The sequence below is a fragment of the Cavia porcellus genome, unplaced genomic scaffold (assembly GCF_034190915.1).
Source record: "Cavia porcellus strain 051 isolate PalLab524CR breed Dunkin Hartley unplaced genomic scaffold, mCavPor4.1 scaffold_5, whole genome shotgun sequence".
Classification (NCBI taxonomy): domain Eukaryota; kingdom Metazoa; phylum Chordata; class Mammalia; order Rodentia; family Caviidae; genus Cavia; species Cavia porcellus.
This window is the reverse complement of record NW_026947488.1, coordinates 9018841-9046664: the sequence shown is the minus strand read 5'-3', so window position 1 is coordinate 9046664 and position 27824 is coordinate 9018841. Positions and strand designations below refer to the sequence as shown.

At 42.6% G+C, this 27824-nt stretch overlaps 1 protein-coding gene across 4 annotated transcripts in view; it reads left to right on the top strand.

The window, feature by feature from the left end:
• Positions 1–27824, top strand: part of Dok5 (docking protein 5) — a 149444-nt gene that overhangs the window by 20299 nt on the left and 101321 nt on the right. The window lies entirely within an intron of this gene.

Genomic DNA, 27824 nt, shown 5'->3' with positions numbered 1-27824 from the left:
TAATATTGTCTTTCTAAGATTTTATTCTTGAATTTTAATTACCTGAGCCTACCGAAATGTGAGGAAACTCCAAAAAGTTGCTAACGAAGAGAAGAACTAAATAATGGACTTTAAGGGAACCTGAATCAGCGGTCTAGAACTGGCTTGAAAGCAGTGGGGGTGACGGGGTATGTGGCTTGGTGGCAGAGCCCTTGCCTGGCATGCTGGAGGCCCTGGCTTTGGACCCCAGCTGGGTAAGGGGACAGGCACTGAAGCTTGAGGTGTCTGATCAGCCTTTGTGGGTTAATTTATTGCTTTAGAAAAATACACTAATGCTAAAGTTAAATAACATTTTCAGAAGAATTTTAATTACGAGATCATCTCATTCAAGAAAAGAAAGTAAATCTGAACACTAGATGCCAAGAGAATGGGAAAGACCATGTGAATCCCAACAAATGCTTCCTTCTTTTTTTTAAACAGGGAATTGAACTCAGGACCTCACACTTGCCAGGCAGGGATCATGCCACTGAGCTATACCCCCAGCCCTGTTTCCTTCTTTTTATTAACTACTGGGTTTCCCAATATTTTCCCTGTTAGCAAAATTACATAAATCTATTGCTCCAATACAAAATTATTTCACTATATCTGTTTTTATTTTGCCATAAACATAAAAGTTTCCCTTGGTTCCAAATAATGAATATTCACAAAATCATATTCTGTCTGTGTTTTTAATGACAGTCAGTCCTCCATATCCCTGGGTTTTGCATCCCCAAATTCAACCGAACATGACTAAAATATTTTTAAATATATATTGAACTGAACCTGTACATCCAATTTTCATGTAATTATTCCTTAAACAATACAGAGTAACAGCTATTTGTAGGGCACTCACATTGCATAGAGTGAAAAGTAGAAAAAAATAGATGTTGTCGTGGAAATTGTCCACTGATTTGATCTAATCCGGAGTTTTATTGCTTTTGTTCCTGTCTCTTAAGGAAAATAGAGAAATAAGTTAGTGTTTTTCAAACGCTAGTGATTTCCGCATCTCTTTCAGAGTCTTTGTCCCATATGGGGATGGCTTGATTGCTTCTCATTCATTCTTGTTTCGTGAAAATTATGTATGTTTCTTTCTGCTGGAATTGTATTGCAATACTATTGAGAACTCATGGCTGCTTTTTGTTTTTGTGGTAGTACTTGGGAATGAACGCAAAGCCTCACACATACTAGATAAGTACCACTTATCTACCACTATGCTACATCTCTAGGTCTTTTTACTTTTTAGACAGAGTCTAGCCAAATCGCCCAGCCTGGCCTTAAACGTACCATCAAACAAGGCCAGCACTCAGTCTCCCAAGTAGCTGGGCTTCCAGGTAGGTGTGTGTCACCAGGTCTGACAGGGGAAGCTGTGTGCTGAGATTCTGCTGGAGAAGCAGAACCACTTGGGGATATTTAATAAGGGAGTCTTTGGAGGGGGATTGCTTGTCTCACAGTCATGGCAGCTGATTTACAGTCTGAGTGCGTTTAGCGTCCAGACTGTCATCTCAAATGAAAACGGACGCAAAGCGGGAGGAATCAAAGCCTAACTGGAGCCCACGAGGATGGGCTGGGGCGTCACATTCACAAAGCTTTTCATCCAGCGGCCCCAACAACGGGGAGTCTTGCCAAAAGAGGATGCCTGTCATTAAAGAGCCCCCCAGGTTCAGCCTCTGAAGGGCAGTGGAGAATCTGTGCCGGAGTTGAAGGAGCCAAAGCCCAGCTATTGCCCGTGTCAACCCAGGGAGCCAGCACATCAGAGACCTCAGAGGGGGCTGACGGACACCCTGCACTGGCCTCCCAAGGTGTACGGACGGCACGGCTTCCAGCCCCGAGAGCTCGTGGTTTGTGCTCACTCTGAGTTAGGTAGAAGACGTCTTTGAAAAATCACTGCTACTTAACTGAGTTGTCATAAAATAAATGTGTGGCCCAAGATGACCACACAATAAGTACAGTGAAAACAAACCCCTGTCATTAACATCGAATGAGATACATTGGAGGCGCTGAGTTAAAGGCTCTCTGCACTGAGAAAGAAGATTGACAGGTTTAGAGGGGATTTAAAATCATTATTGGCAATCAAAAGGCACATTCTCCTTGACGTATCAGAGGACTGACATAGGAAAACGAACCTCCTTCTCACTGTGGGGCTGTGTGTGGTTTAGTGTCTCTCTCAGTACAGGGTCTTCTGCTCCTCCTGCCATGGAAGGAGTATGTGGCCATGAGTGGAGAGGGGTGACGCTTCGCATGGTACTTCTCCTTAGTGAAGGAGGCAATGCGGGGGTACCAGCGAGGAACCCAGTGAAGCTTGTAAATGGGCTCTGCCTCTCGAGAGCTACTTCATGGAAAATTAGTGCTTCTTCTTCTTCTTCTTCTTCTTCTTCTTCTTCTTCTTCTTCTTCTTCTTCTTCTTCTTCTTCCTTCTTCTTCTCCTTCTTCTCCTTCTTCTCCATCTTCGTGTGTGTGTGTGTGTGTGTGTGTGTGTGTGTGTGTGTGTGTTAGGGCTAGGGGTCAAAGCCAAGGCCTTCAAGTGCATGCTAGGCAGGCACTCTTCCCCTGAGCCAATTTGGTGGCCTCTGAGGAGCTGGATGACCAGCAAGCATAGCTCATACCTCCCAGGCATGGGCTGGCTTCTTGCTGAGAGGCCTCCAGTGTCTGGCTGTCCTAATGGTGTACCTGTGTGTCTCTTGGATCTTCTGTACCTTTAAATGTGTGTCTCACCCTGCATTTGACACAGTCTGGAGTGGGTTCTGTAGTTTACTGGCACTTTGATTTTGAACAAATCACTCTTAAAGTCCCTACAAAAGGGGAAGATTGTGCTCTCCAAATCAGTGAGTGGTTGTGAAGGTTAAATTAGAGACTGGATTGAGCCCACACACTAGGACACAAGCCTGAGTGGGGACGGGGTCTGCTGCACTGCTGAAGGACCATGGAGGAGGCCAGGGCTCCCAAAGCAGTGTGAGCAGTGGAGGTAGCAAGAAGATGCAGCTGGTGGGGCTGGACCTCCTCGGCCACCGTAAAGACATTCTGGTTTGTTCCACTTGAGGCAGAAGGTACTGGGGGCTGTGAGCTGGGGAGCCACGTGCTTGAGATCACACTTTAGACGCAGCACGTTCGATGCTTGCAGAGGGTTCCAGCAAGGGCTGCAAGTGTGCATGGTGGCACTGTGGCACCTACAGCAGCTTGCAGAGTTACTGCTGTGGAGGTGGGAGCAGCAGCCAGGTCCTCCGTATACTGTACAAATAAGCACAGGAGCATTTCCTGACGGGTGAGGAGCGTGCTGGGAAAGATGCTAGGGACATCTGGGACACACTGACTTGTGAACTAAATTCAGATGGGTCAGGCTTTGGGGTGAAGATTAAGAATTCAGAATTGAGTATTTGAATTTCAAGACCTCTGTTAGACATGCAGGTGGGAAGGCAAATGTGTCAGTAGTGCCTGCCGCTCTGTAAATGTTCAATACATTTTAGCTGTTATTACCGTGATGGGTGTTATTATTGAGGACTCATTGGGCACATGTTTTTGAATGCCTAAGGCTTACACTGAGAACCTGCAGTGGAGTGTGTTCCTGATCACATCTTCCTGGGGAGGGAGGTGTTATACCTGGTGACTGGATAAGGGATTGCCACTCTGGGACAGCACGATAGGAGAATCATACAGATTGTCTAGGTCCAAATCATGATTGCTTTGAAATTAGCCACTTATAGTTTACGTGATCTGTCTCTTTGTTCTCATATGTAAAATAAGGCTTCAGCTTTATTTGGGTAGTGTGCCTAAATATTCAATACACATTAGCTCTTAGGATAAAAGGAGCCATAAAATCATTCGTGCCATAGATTTTTGTTGAGCACTTATCATGTGCCAGAAACTTCAGTGATACTGAAGATACAGTGTGAACGAGACACATAAAGGTCCTGCCAGCAAGGATCTCCCAGCAGAGCTGGAGGGAGGAACAGAAGCCAAACAAGTTAAAATAAATAGGGAGCTAAGCATTGCATAGACTATTAAAACACTCATGTTCTAGAGGTGGACAGTCCAAGAGAAGTAAAGTATGAAGCTATGTCATTAAGCCACATGTGCAATTTTAAATTTCTTAGAAGCCACTTTAAAAAAAGTAGAATTGAATTGATGAAATTAAATTTAATGGCATTTCATTTAATCCAGTAGAGTCAAACATTTTCATTGGAACATAGTAAAAATTACTAATGAAACATTTTACAATATTTTTTCTGAGTCTTTAGACCTCAGGGGGTATTTTACACTTAGTAACACTTTGGTCTGGATCAGTGATGGGGAACCTGTTAGAGACGGGTGCCCTGCCTGCAGCTCAAAACCCACTTGTTAATTGCAAAGTGCCAACACTGCAGTTAAACCCAAATAGTGAGATTTTAGTTTAGAAATCACAACTCATACATTGGTATCTTTTGTTTCAAGAGAAAAACAAGTAACCCATGTTGCACCAGTGGTCTGGATCCATGTCAAATGCTTGAAAGCTGCATGTGCCTGATGGGCCCCTATTAAACATCACAGGTCTTGAACGACTCACATCTGCTTTGATTGAGAGGTCAGGAAATACAGAGACATGCGGGGAAGGACCCAGCGGTGCAAAGATCAGGTGGCAGCCCTTGTGTGTCGAAGATATGAGACAAAGAGCCCAGGGCAAGATTTGGTTTCCCGTGATAACTAAGGACACATCTGCAAGCCCATGGGAGTGAGGCAGTCATGAGATACTGCAGAGCTCTGTTGGGCCAGATCTTAAGGGGAATTTACAACCCATGGTGAACAGTTTGGAAACTCTTAAGGTATATTTGGAACCACTGGAGGTTTTAAGGAGAGGAAATGCGAGTAAGCTACCAGAGGCTTCTGTGCAGAGAGTGGATGTTAAGGAGCAAAGATGTTCATAGAAAGCCATGAGAGATACATCCAGTCCAGCTGTGGAAGGTCGATACAATTTGGAGTGTGGTAAATAGGACTTACCCAGGCAAAGCTGAAATGGTCTGATGATTAAGCTTAATGGTTATCTTGATTGACTTCGGAGCCCCCTAGGGGATTAATAAAGCACACTTCTGGGTGTGTCTAGGTGGATCACAGAGGGATGACCTTGGCGTCTATCTATTACTGTCCTTGGGCCCCTGATGTATGGTGTGCTGTCTCCACTGTGCTTCCCAGACACCGTGAACTAAGCAACTTTGCTCCACTGTGTCCTCTGCCCCAATGTTCCTGATTTTAAAGCCAGCTGACGATGGACTGAATTCACTTCAACCATAAGCAGCATTAAAATCTTCATCCTTAGCTATGCATGTTCAGTATTTGGTCCCAATGAAGAGAAGTTGACTAATTAGGAGGCAGATAGCATGTCAGGTCCTCAGTATTCAAATATTGATTACACAATTCTTTCAATTAAACAAATTAAGTTCCCAATATCATTTTTTATCCATTCACTTACAGTATTGATCCATATATTAAAACTTATTATCTTACTTACTCCAGATACATTTCCATAAGCACGTGTATGTTCCCACACATCTTCACACAAATGAAAGTTTTAAGATTTTGCCTTCATGTCTCCAAATGCTATGTTGGAACTGACTGATCTGGGCAGAGGCCTGGAGATATAATGAATTGTAATAAGCTCAGGGAACAGTGGTAGATCCACAGATTTGGAGGAAGAGTGTGACTAGGGAGGTGATGGGCAGGTCGAAGGTGAGAGAGTTTGCAGATTTGATTCTGGACAGCTATGCAGGGGCCATTGCAGGAAAAGCCTGTGGACACAGGGACAACTGCTATGTGTTTCTGTGTGGTGGGTGGTCAGTTGGGAGGGTTGAAACGAGAGAATATTTATCATTTAGTCCTTATCATGTGCAAAGCAAGAATAAATGAAAGACTTTAAAGCAAGAAGGTGACACGGGCATTTATCATGGACCAGAATATTCTCCTTTTTCTCTCCTGCACTTTCTCTTAATAGCATTCTGTATGTTGAAAATGCATGCTGGTGAAGTCCTATCTTTAATCACTGAGAGAAATTTCCTTCCAGGACAGAATGTGCTGGCTCGCTCTGACCCATCTCCACCTCTCCTGAAGGCTCATCCTGCTGTACCCAGTGCACTAGAACTGTCTGGTTTTACAAAGATCTAAAAATGTCCATGGGGGGCTTTCAGACCACAGTATGGACATCTTTGAGAACACCAATGCACCTTTACTTTGGTTTACATTCTTTGTTTATTTGGACAAAAATTCTTCAAAAGACACACTGCTATAAGCAAAGCTATTTAGCTTTATTGTTGCTTTTGCTGAAGGTTCTTTTCTCTTTCCTTTCCTTGATTAGCCGAGTTCACTGGGGAAGGGACTGATTTTGTATCCACAAATGCTCACTGAGAATCACACTTTGCACTTAATCCTAAAATTATACATACACATATATATGTACATATACTTGTACAATTTTTAGCTTTTTAACTAGATTTAAAGAGACTAAGCCATTTCATGTTAAATGTCTGATCAAGGTTATTGATAACCTCTTTGATGTGTAGCTAGAGATGCATATGACCGATATCACTGTATGATAACAACTTAGTGGAAAAATTGACATATCACTGAAAAATCAAGAAAAATGTCATGGAAGATGCTGTAAATTTGTTTGAGAATGAACATCCCTCCTTCTCAAGCTGCAGCATCTTGTCAGTGCTCCTGATCCTTTCTTGACTTTGCTTGAGTTCATTCATGTGGCCCCAGGTTGCGTGAGGTCACCTGGCTCTCAGTGCATAATGGCCCAGAAGAGCTGGGAGGCACAATCCACCTCTCAGTGGGTCCTCTTGGTTGCAGTTCTGGGCCTCCAGCGTTGAAAGAGGGGGCTGGTAGATGGGAGTGAATCTCGAGGAGGCTGAGCAAGCCTGACTTGATCGGCACCTCTGCCCATTGTGCTCAGCAAGACTCAACTAGCATCTGTGAATGAGGATGACCAAAGCCACTAGAATTCAATGATAGCTGCATACAACAGCAGGAGCAGGTACCATTTCTGAAGTATTTTGAATGTGCTCAGTGGGCTGAGCTGTGTTTTCCTATACTTTTTCATGAATCATTACCGTGACCTCAGGAGCTAGGTGTCATCACTTTTGAGAGCCTTTCACGTCACATGCATCCTGGGTATTGGTGTTGAGTTGACTACTTCCTAGCTCTGTGACTTTGGGCAAATGGCCTAATTCCTGGAAACTGTTTAAAATGTGGATAGCAATGGTAGTTACTAGCTAGAACTTCTGTATTAAGGAGGATACTTGTTATGGTTTGTGTTTTGATGTACCCCCAAAGCTTTATGCAGTCATGGAGGTGGTGGGCCTTTTGAAGGTGGCTGAATCTAGCATTTGTGATTGATTCATTGTCTGGTGCTGGGATTGGTAGTATGAGTGTTGCACCCACCCAGGGGTGGGTATCTGGTGTACAACAAAAGGAAGGAAAGGTTTATTTAGCTTACAGTTTGTGGAGATCTCAGACCGTACTCAACTGGCTCCAAGGCAGGGTGTTATGACCAAGGGGCAACGATTTATGGTGGCTGCAAGTGACAAGAGCAAAACAAGGGGAAAGCATGCCTTCTTCCCTCCCTTATATTGTTTTAGGGGACATTCAAACACATGTTCTGTCCCTGGCCCCTCAAAGACTCATGCACATTCCTTTATGCAAAAGGCATTTGGTCTATCTCTAAGAGTTGCCAAAGTCCTAAAGTTTCAACATTGCCGAAAAATCCAAGATCCAAGTGTCCTCTAAGATGTAAGGCAAACTCTTAGCTGTGAGTCCCTGTACAAATAAAAAGAAAGTTAAACACTTCTAACATTCAGTGGCACAAGATAAACATTCCCATTCCAAAAGGTACAAACAGGAGCATACCAAGGATTGAGGCAAAAGCAAGTCCAAAATCCAATAGGGCAAACATTAAGTCCTGTAGTTCCATGTGGAACATCTAAAGCAATCTGTGGCAAATTGTGAGCTCCAGAAGGTTTGTGTGGCTCCACCCCTACAGTACTTCTGGGCTTGTAGCTCCTATGGCTTCTTTCTTGGGCTGACTTTGCTCCTTCCTTGCAGGTTTCTTTAGACATGATGATGCCGAGGTCTGCTACCAGGTGGAATTGTAGCCTTTCTTCTCTTTCAGTTCTAGGGGTCAAATGCCTGGATCACTGAGCACTCTGAAACCTATAGTGAGGAATAGATAGATTCTCCATGCCTCCACCATTCTGGAACCTCAGGTGGCCTCTGCCCCATTCTGGAACATGGCAATCGTGGCTTTCTTTTCAAAGACAAGTCTTTCACTTCTGCAGTTTTAAGGCTGCGGAGAGTAGAGAACTGCCACTTCCCATGATTCTATTCTTCTGTTCATTCTCAGCATTTGAGATCTCAGTCCACAGCTTTACTGGAGTTTTCTTTCTGGCCAAACTTGCAGTATTTTAAATCATTCTGCTAGTCTCATTGCTCTTGACTCACAATACAAATCTGGCTAAAAGCCCCCAACAATAGCCATGTAACCCCCTCAACATTCAACTGCCTTTAAATTTCTTATGCCAGATTAATTAACTCACTGTCCTTAATCTCAGTCTCAGGCAAATTCTCTGGACACAAACAAAATGCAGATAAACTTTCTGCCAAGCCATCATGCATATCATCTGGAGTCCAACAACCAATGTCAAAAGTCTTTGACATTGCTTTTGGTAGATTTTGGGAAGCAAGGTAACTTGTTTTACTCTGTCATATTCATACAAGATTTTCCTATGTCTCTAGCAAAAGATGTAGCCCATGAAATCACTGTACAAAAAGTTGGCAGGTATCTGACAACTTAAATGAAAATGCTTTTGTAACATGTTAGGGAGTTATCTGTAGTTCCCTGGGGAATTGAACAGCCATTAGTTTAGTTTTGCTCTCCTGCTGACCAACCATAGGTTAATGTTCATAGCTGCATCCTTTATCATTTTTGGTGCAAATGGCATGAAAATCCAACAGACAGTGGGCAAAAAGAAAGATTTTGGTTCATATGATTCAGAAGGTCCAGTAATTTATCTAGCTGGAGGAGTGTCCTACTGCTGGAGGTCAGCGATTATGATAGGATTTTATTCTCTTTTGATTTTTTCTTCATTCTCCATAATCTCTTTTTGAGGTTTCAAGATGATTATAGAAGCTTCCAGATTTGTATTCTTTCAGATGCTTAGGCAGTGGCAGAGAGAGAGGACACCCTCTCAAGGCCTGGCCCTTACTGGCCACCATTAGAACATTTGTCTACCAATGAAGGAAACATGTGACTCTGTCTGATGTTGGGCTCAGAGAATTGGCTAAGGCTAGTCAGGTCATTCTCCTGGTCCTGGGGGCTGGGTGAGCCTCAGCCAGACCAACAGGGCAGAGAGCCAGAGAGCATTTCACAAAGGAAATCAGTTTACTGGGGACAGAGCATACATAGTAAGTGACAGAGACTCTAGAAAGTGACCAGGCTACTAGATAAATAGTGGGCACCCCTGAGTGTTCAGAGCAGTTGTTTATTTCCTTTGTGTTTTCTTGAACTTTTTCTGAAAAAGGTAGACATAGAGTATAAAAGGAGAGAAATGCTTCATCTCCTCAAAGAGCAACAGCCAGTTATCACATAACACTGTAAAATCTTAGATTACTGTAATTACATCATTTAGACTATCATGGCATTTAATAGTAATTTGCAGAAACTCAAGATGAATCAACTGACTTGAACTAGCACAGTTTGCTAAAAGCAGGGATCATGAATTCTCCTTTGGGAGGTAATTGGGAAGGTGCCCCTGCCACTGCAATCATTTATTTACCGTGGTAGCAGTGGCTGACAGTTTAAACAAACTGGTCCCCTGACTACTCACCTTTGGGGCAGTGAAGCTGGTAGACGTGCGGCTTGGTAAGAAGGTACGGCTTGGACTCAGATCATTTTCTTTGTTGGTATTTGTGTGTAGTTCATAGTGTTTACATTTTTCGGTGAAGTTGGTACCTGCACACAACACAGCTTTATTTCTTTATATCAGAATAGTACTCTGCTAGTATATAAATACATCATTTCCTTTATTCATTCATCTGTTGTTGGATCCATAGGCTGCTTGCAAGATTTAATTGTTATAAGTTTTGCTATTATAAACATGGATGTGTATGCATCCCTACAATATGATGACTTTAACTCTTGGACACATGTGGAAGGGTCCAGTGAAATTTCTAATTTCAGTTTTCTGAGGGATTTCCATACTGATTTCCATCGTTGGTTTTGTATTCTTTCATGCTGAAACACTTACTTAGCTTTGCTATTAAAACACACACACACACACACACACACACACACACACACACACACACAGAGAGAGAGAGAGAGAGAGAGAGAGAGAGAGAGAGAGAGAGAGAGTTTTCCTGCCCAAGAAATTTGCCTTGAAGGATGAGCTATACTCCACTAATAGGTGACCACTTGTGAACCTCACTTGTCACGTGGGTTTTGTAGCTTCGTTCTGGACAGGGCAATCGCAAGAGGGCAGGGCAGCTGTTGAGGAGGGATGGAAGGGACAAGAGTAAATATGAGGAAAGGGAGACGGCTTATTTCTTAGATGCTGCTAGACGTCTAGTGGATGTGTATTTTCCCCTTATTTATTAGCACCACATTATCCTTGTACCACAGGAAGTCATTGTATACCTAGCTAAAATAACTACATTTCCCAGTTCTCAGCTTGGGCTCATTCCCCTGATGGATTTCCGATAACTACTTTGCATAAAGGACAGTGTCCGCGATACGCTTTTGCCCCTTCCCAGGGGAAGGCGAAAAGATGCACTTTGAATTTGAGCCTTTTCTCGGGACTGTGGGCTGTCCAGCCCCAGTGATTGTGTTTCTGTTACATTCAATTGGATCATTCCACTAAGCAAAGCAACACCAGCAGTAGCCACCTGAACTCTCCGTGACATTGTTAATAATATAGAAATGAGAAACTGAGGCTTAACCATTAGGAGTAACTTGGCCTTATGTGGTTAAGGCTGAACGTGACCTGAGTCTGTAACAAAGTCTCTTTCTTAAGAAAGATAGAAATTTACTTTTTACAGTGAGTTCCTGTTAATATGTTGGCAAAATTAAATGAATTAAACCCTTAAGCAAACAAATAAATTAAACATTTCCTTTTAGGAAGTATTCCTTACTACCCTGAAGTTCAGGAGCAATGTGGGACTGGTATACCCCACTTTACAGGGTGGAGAAGGAAGTTAGTTCCTTTGTCTGTAACCTTAAAACTGGGCAGTCATGCTTTGACCTCTATTGTTATATTGTTATGTCCTGTTTTATCTCAATCTCCCCCTTATTCTTTAAAAAAATTATTTAGTTATTTCTTATGTTTGTCTTAATTAAGGGGAAAAATTTAAAAAATTAGGATATATAATAGTAACTCTTTTTGATTTCCTATTAACTTGTTTTGAAGTCCTGTAATACTCCCACGATCTTGTTTTGACTGATTAGACTCTGTTCCATTCGTATGATAGTATCAAGTTTAAGGGTATAGGCAACTACTTTGAAGGCAATAAGATTCACTAAGATGCCCATTCTGGTTTGACTATTGTCTCCTTTGGAAGTCCTGTAATGTTTACAATGCCTGAGTTTTATTGGTCTTGTTCTCTACTGTTTTGTCCAACTTTATAATATCTAATGAGATGGACAATTCTTTTTAAGGAAACAAGAGACAACGTTGATAACCATTGTTGATAACCTTGTACTCTGTTCTACACCATGTGCTATGTCTATCCTTGGTTTTGACTGACAGCTTTGTTTTGCCATATTTGACTGTATTCTCTCCCCCCCCCCCAAAAAGTAATAAGAACTAAGGAGTAATAAAATCTAAAATGTGTAAATTTTGTTGTAAAAAAGAGAGGGGAAAAAAAAGAGCTCTAACGGATATAACAGCAAGCGTGTTTAGGGGTGTTAAATAGCTGACTATATCAATGTTTTTGGATCATTGAACACAGCTGTTTGCAGTCTCCCTGTTTGAATGTCCACTTTGTATTCTTTGATACTGTGATTTGAGCGACTATTTTCAAGATGATAATATGTAATCTATTAACAGGTGATTTCTTACTGTTATGTTTTTTTTTTTTTTTTTGTAGTTCTGTATTACGTGTACCCTTACACCGCTTTGTTTTGTTTTGTGTTTTTCTCTTTTTCCTCTTAAATAAAATTTAAAAAAAAAAGTAAAAAAAAAAAACTGGGCAGCATCTGGGGTCACGAACTGACGCTGGGGTGTGGGAAATCGAGTTCTAGTTCTTGCCGTTATTTAACTGGCCCTGGGCTGATTAGCAGTGGAAATTACTCTAGTTGCTATGTTCCATTCTGTTGTAACAGCTCTGTTCCTGGTTTGACTTATGAATCTATGCTTTTCACCCCTAGATAACTGTCACACACTTACTGCAGATGTAAGAGGCATCTCAGTGTAGAGAGAGTGCACGTTTTGCTTGGGAAAAGCTGTGTCGAAATCCCTAGCTGAGTTTCCTAACTTTGGAGCCTCAGTTCTGCAAAAGTGCTAATAACCCCCGGACTCAAGCAACCAAGCTTTGAGAGGAGAATTAAAAGCACATATTAGTTCAAGGTAGCTAGCACATGGTGAGTGTTCAAACGCGAGCTACAACTGTTAAAGACTTTATTCCAAAGAGTCAAAAACTCAGAAGACTTGGGGCAGGCTGCCATAGAAGTGTGTGAAGCTGCTTGGGTAGGGACTGTGATAAAAGAGAGCCCTGTCCTACGGCACCAAAGCAGGTGCTTCTCAGATGCCAGCCTTGCCAGTTTTTCCAGTATTTTAAAGCAAAATAGGAAAAGCTGATTTTGTGTGAAAATTGATTTAAACTATTTTTAATGTGCCCTAGGCAAAAGACAACCAGACATCTATTCCCCAATCATGATCTTTATGCCATTGATCGTTTTCCCTTTCATTTATTCACTCAATGAACTGTGGAGAGGTTGAAGTCATTCAGAAATGAGTCACTGAAGAGGAGGAGAAAATAAACTGGATCACTAAGGTTGAAAAAGAGTGGGCTATGCATTGACTAGGTGCTTGCAAATATCTGAAGTGAGCTGGTGCTCACTGGTTGTCAGATTGAAAAGGGAAATGGATTTGTTTTCAAGGAGTAGCATTTTGAAAAAGGTGAGAAACATTTTCTAGATGCTAAATAATTTTAGACTGTGCAAGGGGAAAGTCTGTGAACCTTTATTTTCTAAACGTATTTTAAGACAGAAAATCTAGAGAGATTGGATGGCATAGCTTGAATGACCTTGGGCTGTTCCCTCTCTGAAATTTTGAGGTTGTGATCGCTTATTCTGAAGAACTCAGTGGGTGCACCCGACTTTCAGTGCTTAAGTGTTCGCTGCAGGGTGCTATCAAGAGATGAGCTAGGAGGTTGGCGATCTGCGACCCTGATTACCCGAGATTACCCTCCTCTGCCGCCCCTGGACGCATGATTTTGAATACAGTGCACTTTCTGGAGTTTCCCCTGGGAAGTCACATTTTCTGGCTTGACAGATGTCAACTTGACACCTCTCTCTCTCTCTCTCTCTCTCTCTCTCTCTCATTATTTTGAATAACTCTGCAAAGCCCTCATCATCCCCGCACTGTACTGAGCATGAGAATTTGCCTTTTTCACTTGTCAAAAATGTCAAGAATTCCTAGGAGTCACAGTCACACTTGGGGTTTTTAGACAGAAGAGGAATTCCAAGGATTCTAGGAATGGCAGCAAACCTCTTTGCTTGCTAACTTTGGTTCAGGTGTGCTTTAAAAATTCAAAACTTAATGGAGTCTTAAATATTCTTTTTCCTTTTGCTCAAGAACTTCAAGTTATTTTAGAACATGTGGGGTGTTGCCTAGTAACCACAGCTCCACTAGCTTTCTGCAAGAAGTTTTACCTTTTTTTTTTTTTCTCTTGCAAAGAAGGACAGTCAGGGAACAGCAGTGGAGTAGTTTAATTATGAAGTGAATGAGAAATAAGGTCTCTCTCTGGAGCTTCAGGTCACACAAAACTGATTTTAGAAGGAGCAGGTCCTATGAGGTAGTGAGGCGCAAATTCAAGGAAATGTCTTTCATGTTATCTTTACTTATGCAGAAGGGTTTTAAATGTATTGAAGGCAGCTAAATTATGGAGATGCTCCCGCTGCCCCCCTCCCTTCCTCCTTTTGTCTTTTTTAAAGCAAAGTAAATAATGAGTGCTCTATGGATCTGACTTCAGGCTCTGAATTTTGAGTTAGTTATAACTGATTTTTTAAAATCTTCTTAATGCTGCTTCTTTTAACCTACCAGGAAACAATCACTAATCAAAAATGCAACCATCAACTCTACCTGTTTTTCCAAGGTTTGTAACTAACTTACCTGTCCACTGTGCACGGCTCCTTGGGGGTTTTATGACTGTCAGGTGCAGGGTGTGCTGACATTTCCACACTTAGGGACCGAGTGAACTTTCTTTCTCTCTCTCTCTTTTTTAAAATGCACTTTGCCTTCTAACAAAAAAGATAGGGGAAGCGACTTTACTTAATAAAGTGAGTAGTGCTGGGTGACACGGAAGTCGTAGATTTCATTCCGTTAAAAAAACCTATTTGTTGCTGTATCTAAGCCAGGCACAGGATATGGACCCTGATGTTGTGGAGTAAGCCAGGTCTGTGCTGCTCGACCCTGCTTCCAAAGCTGGTTGAATTTCGATCTTCTGGAAGTGGAAGGAGACTGAACCATGTAGGAAGCGTTGCTTGAGGAAGTTAAATTGAATTCCTATTTTCCAGAGAGCTGGTTGGTGCAGAGCAGTTTTAAGGATTCAGCGGGGATAGTGCGTTTCCGGGGAACCAATCTTTGAGAGGGCCGATGACCTCAGTCTTCACATTATGAGCTCCTTGGAGTCTCCCTTGGTGACGCAGCCCTGGACTGGGTGAATGATTGGTCCAGCCTCTTCTGTCTTTTTCTGTGTTTTTCCCCTTGTGTTCTTCCTCGGCAGCCCCGTGGTTCTCTCCTGTGCCTGTGCTTCAGGTTCCCTCAGACTCCGCCCTGGTGATGCTCCTCACTGTGATTCGGGGATATATGCTGCTGTAGTATTTCATTATTAACTTTAATTATGTGAATAGCACATAGTACGTTCTTGTGGGAAGTTAAGACAGAACAAATGAATGCCAAGGCTCACGTCTCTTGGCATGTCCTGCAGCTTGCAGTCCCTTCCTAGGGATAATCATTGCTGTCTGTGTGCCTGATACAATTACAGAGGGTTTCTAGGAAATTGCATGAGTATGTGTGTCACTGGGAACACAATTATTTGCTGTGTGTACTCTTTAGTGTAGAAGGTGTCCCAGGCCGAGCATTCCCAGACCGCATGTAAGATGTTGTATATACTTATCTAGAAGGAAATCCCATGTGCAAAAACACAGGTGTAAGGAGGTAGCAGTGGCATTGTGGTTTGTAGTCATGAAAAATTCAAAGCAACACAGATGCCATTAAAAGGGGGACTGGCCAAGTAACATTAACGAAAAGAAGCAGTGTCCCCAGGACTCCACTCCTTCCGAAGGCTGCAGTGGGACCGCTGATTGATTCTTTTTCCAGGTTGTAGAAGTTGCCTTTGTTCTCCAACTCCATGGTCCCTTCCCTCGTTGTCACAGCGTGTCACTCGGCCTTTGTATCCACAGTCCTTTTCCCGTTTTCTCATATCGACCCTCTTGTCTGTCCAATAGAAGGACAATTGTGATTGCCCCTGGCTGCCAGGGAATCTGGGAAAATCTCCTCAATTTGAGATTCTTCATTGAATCACATCTGCAGAACACCTTTTGCCTCATAAGGTAAAATTGTCACCTGCTCTGGAGTTAGAACTAGGACGTCTTTTAAGAGGGACATTTTCTTGTGTATCACAGTACATCAGAATGATACCAATTATTAAACTCTCCCTTGAGATGCTGTAACTGTAAACTTCCTACCAGTGTTAACTAGGATACAGATTTATAGGGCGATGAGCTTGTGTTCTGCTTGAATGGTTACTTATTGAGAAGAAAACCACTGTTTTTAATCAGGTGCCAATGGACAAGGGCATGGTCGAGCCAGAGAGACCATGCATTGATTTGAACATGGACACGTTTTTTTACCACCTAAGAGATGCTGGCCTTCCAGAAATCTGGGCTGACATCACAGAGAACTAGGATTTCTGGAGTCAGCTGGTGGTGTTGGGTGATGGCACTCAGGTCCGGAGCAGGCTCTTCTGCAGTTCTGCGATGCTGCAGGCATTAGGAGCTGCTTGGCCAACACAATCCAGCTCCTTTTGAGACTGGCTACTTCTGACTCTTGAAATGGACAGGGAAAACAAAAGGAGAAAAGCGTATAATAGTAAAATGTTCACTTGCAGCGTGTCACGCACCCTTCTGCTAAAGATAGGCAGCATCTCAGAATCCATCTCCCGTATTTTCACTTCCCCACATGTAATTCCTTAAGTGGGCAGCAGCGTGTCTGGTTATATAATCCTGCTTTAGTGAGAAGAGGAGCTATATTTAAATATGCATGTGCAGAAGCCATTGTCAGCGACAGATACATATTTAATTACTGTAAGGAAGAAAATCTTGGAGATGATGAACTTGGATATGATGTGGGGGCTGATGTTATTCAAATTGAGATTCTAATTTAGTTTCGAATTGAGCAGTGCTGTTGAAGTGCTTGCCTCTTAGGGGACAATGTGTGTGTGTATTCTGTGGCTCTGTCTTATTTAAAGAGCCATTTGCAGCAGATGAGAAGACATAAGTAGAAAAGAGTAATTTAAATTTAACCCTCTTGGAACACTCTGTTTTTTGGCCCCTGACTTGTATACCAGACTGACCGAAGAACTGGACCCTTTAGTAAATGATGACAAAATTACCTTCATGTTAAATCACTCATTCAGTGACTCTGTAGGTACTAAATGCCAAGATTTTTTTTTTTTGCTAGCCCTGAAAACATAGAAGTCAAGTTCAGTTTTTGCCTTGAAAGAATGTGGCCTGGGGAAGAGATGGCAAATCTATGGGGTTCATACCACAGTGAGGAGGTCTTTGTGTCATTAAGAGCTCTAAGAGGTTTGTCATCTCTGGTTCAGGGAATGGACCACTTCTCAAGTGATAGTTAGGTCTTTAACATCTTTGTGTTTGTTCTGTTGCACTGAATTTAAAACAGGGTTTTCTCAGCAGCAATCCTGTTTCTACAAATTGTTTCCTGGGCTCAAAATGTCTCACATTATCAAGTTCTAGAAAGTTCTGTTTCTACTTCTAAATATAGCGTATCTGAAGATTCACAGTTTTGCTCTATAAACATCTTTCAGTAACTTTGTATTTGAGAATTTAAAAGTAATGTTGCTGTGTACAAGTTTTCTAAAGAATTAGCAGGGCTGATTTCATTCAAATAGTACTTTGCTCACCTTTGATTTTAATGGCTAAGTACGCCAACCTTTTCTGTGTCTCCTTGAGATTTATTAGCATTTGCTTAGATCTACTAGAGTTACTATGTCTGGGTTCACCTAGGTAAGACCTACACATCCACGACACCAGCATCAGTTTGACTGACTTTTAACGCGCGTCATGGCTCAATCTGTGTTTCTATTGTGTGATGGGACTTTGGAGGGCCTTCTCCTCTGTGAAGAAGTCAGGAGTTAAGAAGATTAAAACGCTATAAAGGAAGATATTTTGCATTTGTCCACAGTATGCCAAGACACTAGACATTTAATTTACATTATATCTAATTCTAGTTCATTTGTAAAATATAAGCTTTTATTGATTCTGCTTCTGTTATTGCCTTTAAAATCTAAAGCAATCCAGAATTTATGAAAATGATTTATCCTCCTGTAAGGATGAAAAATTGAGTGTGAACGTGAGGGTGAAGCAAAGGCAAGCTTTCTTAATCTCTACAGTAGACACCAATATATTCTTCACGGAGGTCAAAGCTTCCAGTTAAAATGTGATTTGCAGTTATATTTCAAAAAACCAGCTTGTTCTTTAAATCAGCATCAGTAAGCCTGTAACACCATCCTCTTGTGATTGAGTTCAGAAAAAGCAATGCGCTGTATAACAGGATGCTGTACCAGTTCATTTGAAAATAAATGAATGGTGCATTCAATGACTGTGAATTTGGGTCTATGCTGTAAAATACCCAATTTGCTTTATTTTTTAATCTTTGAATTAATACTTGCTTTGTCTTCAAGGAGATGTGACACTTTAAGAATTGCAGATTACCTGTGGCAAAATCTGACTCGAAGCTTTTAATAACGTATTATCGGGAGAGGATCTTGTGGTTTGAAAATCTGGGGCTTTACAGCTAAGGGGGCCTCACTGCTGTAGTGCATAGAACCATCCAGTGTGCCTGGACTGGCAGTGAACCTGCTCCTGTGAATTCTCGATGTCACACTTCTGCCATGAGATCCTTCTTCTTTCTGGCCATTACTGAAGAGACCAAACACTCCTCAGTGGAACTCCTGAGTCACCTCCTCCCACATGCACTGCATAGGACCTCCATCCACTATCACTGATGCTGCATCTTAATGGTTGCTTAGACTGTTTACCTTGCCTTTGACTCCTACCCTCTCATTTCATCAGTAGTTCTTTAAAAAATTCCGCTAACTCCATGCTCAAAACATCTAGGATTTAGTTCTTAGTACCCCTGTTCTGGGTCAAGGCTTACTAATGCTGTTGTTACCATTCTAGTTAAGGCTCATGTATTGTCACGTGGACTAATGCAATAGCCTTCTAATTTGTTAGCTTGCTTCTTCCTTTGCCCATTTTTGATCAAGCTGATTTTTGAGAGCATTAGTTAGGTCATGTTACTTGTCTGTCCAAAATACTACCAATCGCATTGCAATGACAAAGAGAAACCCAGGAGTGGAGGCAAATTTATCTACATGGATGGATGATGATCAGGATCATTCCTAAACTATCAGGCCCTGATCTCTGGTGATCTAGGAATTATAGGAGATAAGCAAGCAGGACATACAGAAGCAGAAAGGCTTGTCAACTGGGGATCAGTTTGTATGGTGATGCGCATAACAGTGATCAGCTGTTTCCAAGAGACCAGAAGCAACCAGAACTGGAACGGGAACTGTTACCCGGGCAACCAAGAAACTGAAGTGTACTGGCTGGGGGACCATTTTCTGTAACAATGTATCTGACTCAGGATAAAATTCAAGGTTTTGAAGTTTTACCTGATCTCACCTGTGGCTTCTCAGGTCTTATGTCCCACAACCTTCCGTTCTCTCTTATGGTTTGCTTTCTTTTTTTCTTAATTATGATGGTTGCACCTGGCTCTGGGCTTCGCCTTTACCCTGTATTTAGACTCGTCTCCCCTGTGAATGGCTCAGCTTGCTCCCTATCCTCATCTGGCTCTCTGGTTGAATGATGTCTGACCAAGACCTACTACTGTATTTCTCCAAAAATATGACCAGGTCTTATATTAATTTTGCACAAAAAACACAATAGAGCTTATTTTCAGGAGATGTCTAATCTTTTTATGTATAACAGTCATTTATGTATTCATGTACAAAAATCTACATTTATTCATGTATGAAATTATGCATTTATTCAAATACAGTCATGTTAACTTCTTCTGGAGCACCAGCATAACTCTTTAGACCCTGAACTCCAGACTGAATTTCTTGTGACTTCATTTCTGGAGAATCATTGACCCCGAGTCTCATGTCTAGCGATAGACACTCTCCTTAAACCAGCACTTCCTGTCCACATCATCTGCTCAGAGTGCGTCAGCAACACAGCCGTCAACAATTTCATCCTATGAGTTCTTCACTCAGGTCATGACTTCTTGCAAACCCAGTTTCACAGCGTTCCCATTAAATCAAGTTATGACATGAGAGGCCACAAAAATGATTCATGATGGCCCACCCAAAAGTGACAAAATCTAGAGGCACTAAAATTCAGAAAGCATTTATTTCACAGGAGTGCATTAAGTGTGCCCATTGCAAAACTTGACAAACTGTATTGTGAAGCTGCGTGTGAGATTCAGCCACGACTGTTCCTTATCAGACATGCGCATTGTCTGTCCTCCGTACTCCAATGGATCAGTTGGCAATAAATCCTGAGCTTCTCCTGAGTTGACATAGGTGCTTACCTCTTGTCCAAAGGTGCCAAATTTACAAATTTTACATTATCATTTATTTTAAGCATTCACGTCAGTAATATTATATTTAATTTTATATTAATATTATTTTACAATTCAATACGCCCATTGTGTGTTGTAATGGACATATTAAATGTGTCTGGTTGGCTGAGTCTTAACTGGGGCTTATTTTAGGGGTGGGGGTTAGAAAATTGTGCTAGGGCTTATTTCCCAGTAATTTTCAGGTACCTACCGTACTTGCATGTTAATTATTTACTTGCTAGAACAAGCTCCACAGAAGGAAGTTGCTTCTGCCAGTTTTGTTATGTGTCTTATTCAGTGCCCAGAACGCTGTCTGTTACATTGCACTCATGCTGAATGAATGAACTAAACACACCTTAGCTTGGCAGTTAATGAGGAAGACCTCAGACAGAGGCATCTCGGAGGGGACACATGTTCTGTGCATCAGAGACAGGGAGGGAGAACAGACTTTCTGCAAAGCTTTTCGGTTTGAGATTTAGTCCTCCATGACACTCTGTGTCACTTCTGCATGTAGGAAAGTCTCTTGAGCCCCGCCTGTTTCCTGACGGTAAGCTCTCCTTTGCTCGAGGAAGGCCAAAGGTTTTCCCATGTATCAGAAGCCAAAGAGTCTGGGCTAATGTGACTCTTCTAGGTCTAGAAGGGCAGAGGACATGTGCCTCACATAGTGTAGGTGCTCAATAAATATTTGCTGCATGAGTGAGTGATCGCTACAGACAAATTTCTCTTTCCTATTGACTAGGGGAGAAAAGTCTACCGTGTTTGAATGCAGCTACTGTAGTGCTGAAAATAGAAACCCATTAAGTGCTTCGACCTCTGTGTGTACTTGACTTAAAAACCCCAATAGAAATGTTACAACTGATAATTAAATAAGGGTATTTTTTAAGGTCAGCATCAGGGGCAGAGCTGTGTCTGGCTCCAGAGTTGAAGCCCTTGGGTGTCCTCTTGTGAATTCCCTGAGGAGCAGGACTAAAGGGTTTCAAAACTGAGGCTAGCAGGGGTGTTCTGTGCTCGCCTCCCGCCCTCCTCCTAGGGTGGCTCCGGTCTAACCCAGTTTCTGTGCGTCCCATTCTGAGGTGGGGGAAGGCCAAGGGGGAAGTAATATGGTGGAGGAGGGAAGCGAAGGTTGTGCAGGGCAAGTTTGGAGTGGAGAGGGGGCGTGGCTTTAACACCACGGCAGGAGGAAGGAGGGGAGTGGGGTTGCAGGCGGAAGCCAAGCGGGGGCTTTTCTGTGGGCACTTGCACACATCAACGAGTGCGTCCCTGTGAGAATACAGTGACAGTTAGCAAGACTCACCCTACAGCCCCTAGAATCTGATGCTTTTCTGATCCGCTTCCCCTCTCCAGTGGGCTGATCTTGTTAGCTGAGTCCCAGGCCGGGGTGTGGGGACAGGAAAAATGCAGCTCCCGGCCTGTGAGATGCCACATGTGCTGAGTTCATTGTCCCTCGCCATTGATGAACAAAACTGGGAGCCAAAAGATGTGAGGAGAGTTTTATTGGAAATAAAGACAAGACAATCTCTTAGGTTTCTGGGAAGGGCCATAAACATAGTGGCACTGAGGCCCTTTGTCAGGGTAATTTATACAACAAAATCACACACAGTGTGAATCAAACCCCCGTCAACCTACAGGGTTACCAGTACAGCCACTGAGCTAATACCGATCCAATAGAGAAAGAGTCACACACCAAGGGTACAGGGGAAGACAAAGACATTTTTGGGAAGGAATGGGTCCAGATGCTCTGGTCACCTACCAGGGCTAATGATGCCTATCTGGACTTATTGCTTTAATAATTAAATAGGGGAGGAACTGAGGTCAGGGGAAAACAGTCCAAGTAAAATGCAGTCTTAGTCCAGCTGTGGTATAGCCGATGATGGTCTCAGGTTTGGATCTGTGAGGTCCTGGAGAGGGCATTTCAGCGCCCAAGAGGCGCTGATGGCTGGGTGGGGATGGGGCCTCAGTTCTTGTCCTGGGGCCTTGGGCAATCTCATCACGGAGTGATCTGCCTGTAAGACACTGTTCCTGGCAGATTTAGGGTAAGGACTGGAGACTTCCAGGAGCACCTGGGGCCCTGGAATGTGACACTGTAAAGATGGTAACTGACAGTCTATTGATTACAGTGTCCCTGGAAACTCTTAAAGTACTTAGTCACACTTCTTTTAGGGAAGAGAGAGTCTAAGAGAGGGGTCAGATAGGTGAAGGATAATGAACCTTGCCTTGCCAATTTGCAGATACATAATCATTAAGTGGGGGAACACATCTATCTATGTGCAGGATCTGACCTGAACTTTAAGGTGGAAAAGCATTGAATACACATGAAGACAGAGATCCCAGACTTTTATCCTGCCTTTAGTTACACATTGGACATCTGCTGGTCCCGGTGAAAAACCTGCACTTTTTGTCAAAGGCAGCCTCTAAAATCCTGTTACAAGGTTAGGAAAACTTGTTACCCATGACTAACACAGAGCGGCTCCTTGAATGTTGCTGAGACCTGCTCATTGGCCTGTAACCAGCCTGTGGGGTACTTCAGGGAAACTGAGGCACAGAGAAGCAAGGGAAGCTACTTGTGCAAGGCCACGCAGTGCAAGGACAGGAAGGTTTCAGACTCCCTCTCTCCTGTTCTTGGATGCCCATATGTGCCACGGGTCAATTCCTGGAGTTTGGATGCCTCCCCTTCTTGTATCCCATGTTGGCTTTCTTAATAACTAATCTGCATTAAGACAATTTGTATGCTCTTGGGCTCACAGATGAAACTGACTGATACCAGTCCTTCTCTGGTTAGAAACAGGGCCTGGAGAAAAGAGAATGAAAATGTGGAACACTGCTGTCATTCTCAGAAGGTTTTCAGGTGGAGGTTGGGATTTGTTTTCAGCCAGAGATTCACCCTTTGGCCAGGACTTTATAGGAAGCCATTGCTAAGTCTAATGGTCACTGGCTGGTAGAGGGACAGCCAGAAGCTCCTGTCCTCCTCCTGTGTTAAACATTCCAAGAGGCATTGCTCTGAACCTCCAGGTTATTTATAGCGGGCCTAATTATGAGTGTCCTTGCTTGAGAAGAAAGTGTTTTCCCCAAGGGTGAGATACAAACCAACAAACTATTGAGTTCTAGTGAGCAAAGATGGAATTTTGCTATCTTAATTGGTTCGAAACATTTGTGATTAGTTATCTGATTCATTGTGAGGTACAAAGAAATATTATGCAAACAAATGGAAATTTACTTTATGGGTCAAAATAAAGTCTCTTTAGAGCCCAGCTTTAAAATTCTGATTTCGTTTTCGAATATGCATTCTTCCAGTGGATTTATGCAGGGAGTAAACATTCACTGGCGTGCACCAAAGAGCAGGTAACACTTATGCTTTTGTTAGTTTTTTAAAAATGTATTCTTCAGGACTAATTTATAGTCATGACATACCCATGGCTACAGGTGAGTGGGAGTTGGGAATATCTAGACGCAGATCTGGCTTTGAAATACCCAAGATACCTTTTATGTAGCCTCTCTTCACCTGTAAAATAGAGGTGGTTATCACGCCCTGTCAGGCGAGGTAAGCAGTTATGTTTCTGCAAAATGCGGGGCTGAGACTCTCCCTGGCTGTTGAATGTTATCCTCCCTTTACAAGTTACCAGGCAGACACTGAGCTGCATACTGTTACAATGTAGCACATGCTATTTTTTGAAAATGTCATTCAGTTTATCTGCTTTAATGAAGTTATACACGTGGTCCTCAGATGCTGTATTCTGAGCTTCTGATGCTTTTCATTGGTGATATTGAAGATTTACCTGCAGATTCAGGGCAAAACATTAAGAAATAAGTCAGCTTTTAAAAACTGTAGGCATGAATGTGTTGTTTCCCCCATTGCGTTCCCACTTAGGAGCTGCCTTCCTCGCTTTAGGTTGCACCCATTTGGCCTCACTAAATTTTGAGCCTTATCTTTGACTGCTCCTCTAGTTAAGGTTCACTCTTCCCTGATCTCCATCCCCAGAAGCTTGCATAAAAGAGAACCAAAGACTTTTAAAAAAAGTTCTGAATTCGTCTCCTTCAGTTGGTTGAGGTCAGATTCAGGACTTTCCACGTTTAGAGTTTTCTTCATCTTCTGCTAATCATGTTGGATAAAGATGGTTCATTCAGCGCCAACGTGGGGTCTGAAAAGTCTCCCCATTGTCAAGGCGAGGCTCCAAACCTGGAGCTCCGGTAGAGTGACGCCAGGACCCGGAGTTTAACTAGGGAATGAATGGTCAGGGAAGAGATCCCTCTGCTGCCTTTGATGTGGAGCGGAGCTCACTGCTTGGGGTGCTGGCTGGGAAGTGAAAGAAACTCTGGAGACTGGAGAGTCCAGTGTTGAAGAACATGAGGGCTCATGAGGGTCTCCTTAGCATTCAGACTTGCTTACTGTGGGCTTGAGGTTTCATTATTAACCACATGAGTGTTTGGCAGGAGCGAAGCGTACACGACTGCAAAAAAAAAAAAAAAAAAAAAAAGAAAAAGAAAAACCCTTGAGAATACAAAAAAGGTGTCTAATTGCTGGATGTTTCTAGAACCTGCAATTAAATTAAAGTACTTTTTTCTTCCAGAAATACCTGGAAGAATTCCATCTCTCAATAATAGATATCTCTCTGTACACATGCTGATGTCTAAATGCCCACAGAATGGGCTGCTTGTTATTGGTAAGCAGCTCGCCTGTTTTATTTTTCCTTTTCTTTGCTTTTTTTCTTTTCCCTCCCTTCTTTTCTTTTCTGAGCACAAGTGTGAAAGGCAATTTCTTGTCCAAAGGAAAAGAGACTTTGATATCATTTGCTTACCACAAACCAGTAACGTCTGTGAAATAAAGAGATTTTATGTGTCACAGACTCTGTTTGTTAAGGTACAGTATGCCCGGTGAATTATTTTATTGAGAAGTGGATCAAAATAGTGAATGTTTCTGTATAAGGCTGATAAGGACAGTGAAATAATTGTAATTTCAGCAGAAAGAGCAATGTGCAAAACGTCTTTCCTTAATATATATTTTCCTAAAATGAAAAGCTTGAGCAACTTGCCTTGAAAACATGAATTTGATTCTGAATGATCCATGAGGTTTGTTTCACCCAGACAATTGCAATTTTAAATCTCACGGCAATCTTCAAGATGGTTGGTTCAAAATTGCCTTCTCTCCGAGAATGGCCCCTTTGAAAGTTTCTTTTTCTCTAAATTTAATGTAATATGCTTTGGTGGGCAATTAATAGCAATACTGTGGCTTGACCAGTGAAGATATATTTTCCATACGTGTCCCTGCATTTAAAATTCCAGGCAGCTTCTTCACACCCGTGGTACTCGGTTGTTCCCCGGAAACCGTGTACCTCTGCTGCCTTTCACAGAAGCCCAGGTCACCGTGGCGCCTGCAGCTAAGTTCAGATCCAAGAGCACAGCTCTCCGGGCAGTGTGCTATTGGCTGGCATATGCTCCCTGTCTCACTCGAGGATGCGAATCCCAGAGGGCCTCCCAAAGTGGAAGCTGGGAATCAGAGCTCTTCTCTGAAAACACAACAGAGCTCAGTGCCACCGGAAGTTAGAACTGAGCAGAAATGGATTTTTTAAGGAACACAAATACAAGGAATTTAAACAGAATGGCAAAGAAGGACATAATTTGTGTCCATCCATTGGCTTTATGAGACATTAAGATGGCCTGTCCTACCATGAAAACTTCTTATTCATTAAAAGTAACCAGGGCCTTGTATATTTAAGTAGAAAAGTGCCCTTGGGTTGCCTTCCAGTGAAAAAGTAAAGAATAAATTCATGAAACACTTGATGTGATCTTTATTTATTTTTAAATACCCAATAGGTCGGGGGGTGTAGCTCAGCAGAAGGGAACTTGCCTATCATGCGTGAGGTCCTGGGTTCCTTCTTTCATGCCCCTGAAATGAAACAAAACTACAAAACAAGTAAACAAACTACATGTTTACATGAAATACAAGTGTAGGATCTATTTGAATGATGTCTGGTTACATATACTCAAAGCTCAGAATAGTGGCTTACTGCGTTTCTTCAGTTTTCTGGAAAAAAGTCAAACCTAGTACGGTAGTCCCAGGTCAGCGATAAAACAGGTTTTCTCTGCGTGTGTCACTCTCACTGTAGCATATAAATTCCACCTAAAGGTGGCCTCACACCCCTGGGCGGCCCCTGGCACTCCCCGTGTCAAGTATTTTAAAGGTCATGAAGAGCAAGGAATGGCCGAAAGGGCAAATGGGCTTCACCTTTCCTGGTTTAAAAACTTCCCTGGAAGTTGCTTACATCTCCTTGTCCAAGGTGGAGTCACGTGCTTTCATCTGAAAGCCTAGAAAGTGGCCTCTCACTGGCTCACTGTCAGAGCTAGTTGTTACTGAACAGGAGAAGAGCTGTGGTGGGGCGATGGTCTGGAGCAACCGCAGTTAGCAACCTTTGGACACTAAAAGTGGAGACAGGAAGCACAATGCAAGCCTTGCCTTCCCTCCCCTCCCCTCCCCTCCCCTCCCTTCCTCCCTCTCCCCTCCCCTCCCCTCCCCTCCCCCCTCCCCTCTCCTACCTCTCCCCTCCCCTCCCCTCCCCCCTCCCCTCCCCTACCTTTCCCTTCCCTTCCTCTCCCCTCCCTCCCCTCCCCTCCCCTCCCCTTCCCTTCCCTTCCTTGCCCAGAAGCTTAACACTGAGCTGTATCTACAGCCCTTTTTTTTCTTTATTTACTGACAGCATCTTGTTAAATTGCTAACTTGCCCAGGGTGGGCTCGACCTTGTGATAGTCCTGCCAGAGTACTAGCTTTACAAGCATGCACCACCACACCTGGCTCAGCTTCTTCCTTGTGTGCTCATATTTTGATTTCTAAATGAGCATTGTTTAATCAGTTAAAAAGCTAAGACAGACCTTTTTAAAAGAAATTAACATGTGAAGAGAAAGTGATACTTGGAAGTCCAGGAAGAGCTGCCCAGGAGAAACGCTAGTTCTCTGTCTTGTTTGGCCCTGGTCTGTCAGGTGCAGCCTCTCTGTGTCTTGAAGCTGGTTATTGTCTCCACACCCCATGCCAAGCTCTGAATGGAGCAGGTCAGACAGCAGGGTACTTACGCAGTGTGGATTTCATGGTTTTTTTGTCTTTATTTAAGCACTTTGCAGAGATACAATTTTAAGGATAGGTACTAATTATTAGTTGCATTTAGTCTTATAGTTTAAAAGGTCTCTGAGTATTAAAGGAGATAGACATAATAATATAACTGAAATCTACTGAATGCTTTATTCAGATAGAACAAACAAGGAGACAGGAGTTTGGGTTATTGGGTTGGAATGGCTCTCTAATTATCGTCAATATTTTAAGCTTTCATTTCTGTCCTCTCATTGGTAATGGTGGCATCTCCTTTCTCTGTACTGACTGGCCCTCAGAATCAAAGACTGATCAGATGGTCCTGAGTAAATAAATGCTCAATAAATGTGAAAGAAAGGTGGTTTTATTCCAAACATGCTCTATGTCCAGCATTCTGTAATCATTTTTTAGCCCTAGAAGTCCATAGGGTAAATTTGAAAATACTAGCTTTATTGAGATAGAATTCACATATTATAAAATTCATCCTTTTAAATGCACTATTTTTAGTATATTCACAGGTTGGGTAAACATCACTGCACTCAAAGGTTAGAGTGTTTTCACTGCTCCCCCAAAAAACCCATTTTCCACTAACACCTGCTCTCCATTTGTCCCCTCTCCCTCAATGCCTG